Consider the following 7,177-nt stretch of genomic DNA (forward strand, 5'->3'; position numbering starts at 1 on the left):
CCCCTCAGTTGGCTCCTATTGCCATCTGCTGATAACTAAGAATCACTACACTATTTGATCAAATCGAGTGACACTATAATAGGAGTTGGTGTTTGATGAGACCAGTCATGATTTAAACCAGTAACTCATGTTTGAACTTGTTTGTAACCCACAGCCACATTGAACTACAGGGCTGAATGCTCAGTGCTCTGTGGTAAGTCATGTTTATAAAATGTCAAAGGCACAACATTTCTGCAGAGAGAGACTCAATTGTCATAGAAATTATTATTTTTATTCAAGTTGGATGTCAGCGGTTTGCTAGCTGTGACAGTCGTCGGTTTCCTGCCTTAGCGATGGTGATTAGGGCGAGGAGGAAGAGGCCCAGGACCCAGATGCCAGCCACAGGAATCATCAGCAGCAGCAGATCTGGAACAAAGTCAAGACTGTTGAAAACACCTCACACCACCCTGCCTCTAGCTGCAACATGAGCCCAGAGGGGTATACTACAATGTAAGATCAATGATTTAGCCAGCTAACGTGCCTAGTCTACATAACCATTTTGAAAACTGAAAGAATGACTCAACCAAAAACATACCCATGTTGAGCTTTTGTAGTATAGCCTCTGGTCTACGTCACAATTGTTTTTTTTTAAATGCAGGCAAGTAGATATAAGGTAATATTTGAGCCCGGCAAGAATATATTTTCATCTTAATTAGATAACGAAACACAAATCCTTACTAGATTGGGGTCGGTCTGGTATGTCAATCCTGATTGGTCCATATGACAGTAGACCATGAGTTGGGTCTCACGCACTGCTGCCCTCTTGGTTATAGATTTGCACTCCTGTAGCAGTAAAAGCATTAATAAAAGACAATTTTGTATGCCATGCCAACTACGAAAGGCATTTTCTTCATGAATAGAAATAATATTTGAGCATTTTTAACCCCTTTTGTCATCCCAATTTCATTTGTATCCAAGTGGTAGTTAGTCTAGTCCCATTGCTGCGACTCCCGTACAGACTGTGGAGATGCGAAGGGCGAGAGCTGTGCGTCCTCCGAAACACAACTCCGCCGAACCGCACTGCTTCTTGACAATGCTTACTTAACCCGGAAGTCAGCCGCACCAACGTGTCGAAGGAAACACCGTACACCTGGCGACCGTGTCAGTGTGCATTGCGCCTGGCCTGCCACAGGAGTCGCTAGAGCACGATGGGACAAGGACAACCCGGCCAGCCAAACCCTCCCCTAACCCGGACAACACTGGGCCAATTGTGCGCCGCCTCATGGGTCTCCCGTTCGCAGCGACTAAACCTGGAATCGAACCAGGATCTGTAGTGACACAGCTAGCACCGCTATGCAGTGCCTTAGCCCGCTGCACCAAAGGCCAGTGAACTTACAGGAATGCAGGGTTCGTCATCGTCCAGGGAGCACAAGCGCACTGCGCAGTGCAGGTACAGGTCATGAGGCTCCACAACAAAGCGGAACATGTCAAAGCTGTACCGGATGGTTGAGGCCTCTCCATTGGCGCCCATTGTCGTATTGAGAAATGTGACAGTTTCGTCATTCACACACCTGTGAGGGGAGTGTTTTGGGTTGAGTAAATCCAAGACATTCATCAAATTTAACACTATTCTGCCACAATTAGTCGGACATGCCAAATTGACCTCAGCTCAACTGAATTGCTCACAGCATGCTAAATGAGTTGTTCATGCCATGTTTCAAGAGCAGAAGTAGGCGTACATGTTCCCAGGGATAAATGTTGATTGTCCACTCACCCATTGCGCAGCAGGGTGTGAACTGAGCTGTCTGTCTGGTTGGGTTTGGGGGACTGTGTGGCCCAGCATTCATTCACCCTCAAGTGGAAGACGTCCTCCAGCTCCACGACCTTGATCTCCACATACACCCTGTCCCGGAGGTGGATCAGCGGTGAGCTTTGGAACGCCTCTGTGTAGGTGTGATCTGTGAAGAGGGCCATCTCCACCTTGGCATCCAACTCACCCATCCGCATCACAGTCTCACTGAACCAAAACAGCACAGGATTACTGTGAGAGAAATGCTTGTCATATCCACATTACCTGAACCGGAAGAACTCCTGCTTATAAATCAGTGGTTAGTCCGACATTACTCGCTGTCCCAGATGGCGGATAGCGGTTGCTACCTAGGTAGTATTAATAGCCGTTGCTACCTAGGTAGTATTAATAAAGGTAAAAATAAAACAAATTAAGGGTAAGCAAAATATTCACTCACTAAGTGAATATTCCTCAATGCCCCACTTGAAAGCCCCAACTGTCTTCTAAAAGTTCACGGCTAGGTGCAGGTGGTTAAAGTCAATACATTATCCTCAAGGAAGTAATGCAACAACGGTGTATGCCACCATCTTCCCCATTTCAAATCTTCTCCCATTGAGACAGACAAGTAAGTGTCATTCAACACAGCTTTATTTCTGAGTCACACTCATGACATGCAGCACTTGTGGACACCCACCTGTCTCAATCAATGAGAATAATTGAGATCAAGATTGCGTCACATGGCAAAAGTGAAATAAACAGCATTTTCTCAATTCCAACCAACCACCTACAACTAGCCATGGAGGGTTACAAAACAGTGGTGGCTTTCACAAAGGGAATTGAGAAATAATAACCAAGATTAGTATAACATTTACCTTTAACACCATCAACAGCTGGAACATCAGTAATGTCAGACTAGCAAGAATAACTCCTGGACCTATTGTATAGGCTCAAACTAGAGCCCAGAATTGTTCCTGGAGAGGAAACCCAGTATCAAATAATAAGGCAATGTGACAAATTGCATCTCAAGTGAGTCGACCTGTTAGGTCGTTCCAGTAATAGACCAAGACAAACTTCAAGTACATTAAGTTGTGATCAAAACAATTTTTAGAGAGTGGGCCTTACCTAGAGAAGGGGATGATGGGGTACGGCAAACTGACAGTGCGGATGTATGGGTAGATACACGTGTACTCAATTTTTATCATTGGGTCTCTTATTATATTTCCATAGACTTGAGGGGCCGACATGAGAGTTAAGGCGTATGCAATGTGAGTGATGTTTTTCTGTTGTAAAAAGAGAGAGCACAATGCCAGTAAAAACAAACTTCCAGCTTCATAAATAAGTCACCACTTGGACTTGCTGCGATAACAAGGGTAAACCTCTGCCCTCAAAATCGGCACATGACAACTATAGATCAGTGTGTTGAGCCTTGAGATTAGGCCTTTTCTGAGACAGGATTAACAAAGGATAATATGAAGTGTGGGATGAATCATACTTACCTCCAGTGGTTTACCGCCACAGGAAACATACTGATCCTTTGATATCCGCACAATGTAGTATGGGACATCAGACATGACCTCCTTTTGGGCACGACAAGACTCATTCTTCAAGTGCAGAGATTCCATAGGTACTTTGTAGTACTGGAAAAAGTCCTCATTCACCATGATAGTAATGTAGTCTTTGCCACACATGACATTGATGGTAGCAACTAAAATAAATTAAAACACAGTTTTAGAACAAATTCCAATAGAACTATTGTAGTTATTCTGGTCTATCAAAATGTTTAAACCTTTGTCACACAGGTCTCCATAGTAGCCAACAGCACATTTGCAGTTGCTTTTGTCGAGGGACAGCAAACACTTGGTTGTGTCAGTGCAGTGTGTGACAGTGCATATTCCTGAGAGAAAACATGACATCAATGGAGGCCACTCATGAAATTATCAAGTAAATACTCGCAAGCTATAGAAATCAGACAAATGTGTTTCTCACCAAGGACACGGTCACAGCAGAAAATGACGAGGACCAAAAATACCTGGTAAATTCCACAGCAATTAACCTACATGACATTTAACAGGTTTAATTAATTTTCTACATTGTAGTTTCTAAACGTGTCCTTTTGTTTCAATACAAGCATAACAGTATCTACACACCTTCAAGTTGAATTTGAGCGCCATTGGTTATTTGCAATCTGTTCCCAAAATATATATTTATTTTTGTACTGACTTGAATTACTGGAAGGTCAAAGTAACATAGCCCTGTCTGAAGAATACAAAAAAAACGTAGCCTTATATACTCAACAGATCGAAAGCCCTGGAGCTGTAATTACCATAGACCTAGGTGATTACCTGAATGTAAAACACCTGTTTATTTATATCTGAGCAATAAGCCTACCCCCAGTCACACACCTTAATTTCCCTCGAGTGCCCCAACTTCCTTCGAGTAACCTCATTGGCCAAGCACAGAAATGAAGTCACCCCATCTTTCCCAGCCTATCAGCAACCTAATTGCAGCAGTCAATTGCAGAACCCCTCCTATCCAGAAAAACAAACATTGCAGGGAGAGACATGGCTTAATAGAGAGGTTGATAATTTAGGGAATTTTAATTTCACAATGTTCGTCTCAATTCTTTTATGGTCTTCCAATGGAGATGGCCTAGGCCTACTAGTCGGACGGGCCGCCCTCAGGTGGTGAGGGTAGATAGGAACACTTATGTGAGAATGGTGTTCATTGACTACAGCTCAGCGTTCAACACCATAGTACCCTCAAAGCTCATCACTAAGCTAAGGACCCTGGGACTAAACACCTCCCTCTGCAACTGGATCCTGGACTTCCTGACGGGCCGCCCCCAGGTGGTGAGGGTAGGTAGCAACACATCTGCCATGCTGATCCTCAACACAGCTCCGCAGGGGTGTGTGCTCAGTCCCCTCCTGTACTCCCTGTTCACCCATGACTGCATGGCCAGGCACGACTCCAATACCATCATTAAGTTTGCAGATGACACAACAGTGTCTGATCACCGGCAACGACGAGACAGCATATAGGGAGGAGGTCCGGAGACCTGGCCGGGTGGTGCCAGAATAACAACCTAACCCTCAACGTAACCAAGACTAAGGAGTTGATTGTGGACTACAGGAAAAGGAGGACCGAGCACGCCCCCATACTCATCGACAGGGCTGTAGTGGAGCAGGTTGAGAGCTTCAAGTTCTTTGGTGTCCACATCAACAACAAACTAGAATGGTCCAAACACACCAAGACAGTTGTGAAGAGGGCACGACAAAGCCTATTCCTCCTCAGGAAACTAAAAGGATTTGGCATGAGTCCTGAGATCCTCAAAAGGTTCTACAGCTGCAACATCGAGAGCATCCTGACTGGTTGAATCACTGCCTGGTATGGCAATTGCTCGGCCTCTGACCTTAAGGCACTACAGAGGGTAGTGCGTACGGCCCATTACATCACTGGGGCTAAGCTGCCTGCCATCCAGGACCTCTACACCAGGCGGTGTCAGAGGAAGGCTATAAAAATGGTCAAAGACCCCAGCCACCCAAGTCATAGACTGTTCTCTCTATACCGCATGGCAAGCGGTACCGGAGTGCCAAGTCTAGTACAAAAAGGCTTCTCAACAGTTTTTACCCCCAAGCCATAAGACTCCTGAACAGGTAATCAAATGTCTACCCGGACTATTTGCATTGTGTGCCCCCACCAACCCCTCTTGTTACGCTGCTGTTACTCAGTTTATCATATATGCATAGTCACTTTAACTATACATTCATGTACATACTACCTCAATTGGGCCGACCATCCAGTGCTCCCGCACATTGGCTAACCGGACTATCTGCATTGTGTAATGGATATTGCTCTTATATGTCATTTCACATAATGTAGTTAACCTGTCCGAACTGTGGTTTGAGCAAGCTGCTGTCTGGAGCGCACGTGCCAAGACCCCAGTTGCTATATAACAGATTTTGTGACAAAACCATCGATGGAACCCATTTAACTGGTATTTTCAAACGAAATGGGAATTCCCAACCACAAAAGTAATTGTTATGTCCACTACACCATCGCTCACAGACTTCTATCCTCAATAAATCCGATTGGTAGAAATGCATTTCTGGTGGGAAATACAATTTTTTTTTTAAAACACATTTTAGAATATTCGCATGTGAAATATCGCAAATTAGATGGAAACCTCGCTAGTGATTACGTGTATTGCACACAGAGTGGCATCCAATTTCAAATGTAAACGTGGGGGGGACTATTTTTGAGTTGTCTACTCTAGATAACGTAGTGAAACGTTTCGGTGCGTGTGTCGGCGTTGCCTATGTGAGATGTCAAACCACAGATTTGACAGTGCTTCCATTTATTTGCACGTGCTGTTCAAAACAGATCTCCAGATCGGCGCTTGACTAGCCGCCCTTCTGGGAAGTCATGTGATCCGGGTCGTATGGCTACATGAGCAAGCCTGTTAGGACTAAGCGCTGCATTTTGTCAATAGCTTTCCACGCGCAGATGTAACAGGTTATGCAAATTATAATTTAAAAACCTGATTATTAACCGAGCTGTCAAGTTCCCATTTAACAACTCTGAAAATGGTCACAAACTTTTCGCCTTTGCCTCCAGACAGAGCTCTCTGAAAGGAGGAAGGTTGCTGCTCTAGAAAAGCAGCAACCTGATGATGTGAGAGTTTGCCCCGGTGATGCTCAACCGTAAAGCCCTCTGGAGAGCTTTACGGTTGAGGGCGGAGCAGTTGCCCGCCAGGATGCTCTCGATTGTGCATCTGTAGAAGTTTGTGAGACCTGAGCTGCTAATAGTAAGCCTATAGATATATATACATTTTCCTACTCATCTATTACTGCTGCAATGCTTGTTGTAGCACTGAGTGGAAATAGGAAGATGGCACATTTTTATGGCTTATAAAAGTGTTGAATACAAAGTGTTGACAGTGCTGAGTAAGAACTTAAACATGAACTCTTTCATAAAAACAGCAGCTCTTTGCTATATTCATTGACAGTCTCTCTCTAGTCATAGTTTTGAAATCTCACAGTATCAATTTTGCTGTAACTTTCTTTTACGCCTGCTACGTAAAAATCGGACACAACGGAGTTTGAGAAATTCCTTGTTCCATGACAATGGTGTTTTTCTGTTTTTAGTTTAGAGTGGAAGCCAAATTCCTTTTGGACCTTGTGTACATTTTTACTAACGACATGGCACTGACTTTGAGTAAAGCCATGTGTATGCGGATGACTCTACATTATACACGTCAGCTACTACAGCGACTGAAATGACTGAAAGCATTGTATTTGGAACAAAACACTCACTAAACCCTAAAGCTCAACTAAATCTTGTAATAAGTCACGGGAAACTGAGCAAGTTTAGATGACTAAACTGCTTGGAGTAACCCTAGATTGTAAACTG

The 7,177-nt window shown here is 44.1% G+C and overlaps 1 pseudogene across 1 annotated transcript; it reads right to left on the minus strand.

Annotated features, from left to right (window-relative positions):
* Positions 1-249: 249 nt before the first annotated feature.
* Positions 250-4,039, minus strand: LOC124030637 (annotated as a pseudogene). The gene is made up of 9 exons (XR_006838005.1): positions 3,916-4,039; positions 3,755-3,797; positions 3,555-3,662; positions 3,265-3,473; positions 2,891-3,048; positions 1,754-1,996; positions 1,376-1,550; positions 718-822; positions 250-405 (listed from the first exon to the last, which is right to left on the minus strand). The product of XR_006838005.1 is annotated as a uromodulin-like (transcript).
* Between the last annotated feature and the right edge of the window lie 3,138 nt (positions 4,040-7,177).

Source organism: Oncorhynchus gorbuscha, unplaced genomic scaffold, assembly GCF_021184085.1.
Source record: "Oncorhynchus gorbuscha isolate QuinsamMale2020 ecotype Even-year unplaced genomic scaffold, OgorEven_v1.0 Un_scaffold_13298, whole genome shotgun sequence".
In the NCBI taxonomy this organism is placed as follows: Eukaryota; Metazoa; Chordata; class Actinopteri; order Salmoniformes; family Salmonidae; genus Oncorhynchus; species Oncorhynchus gorbuscha.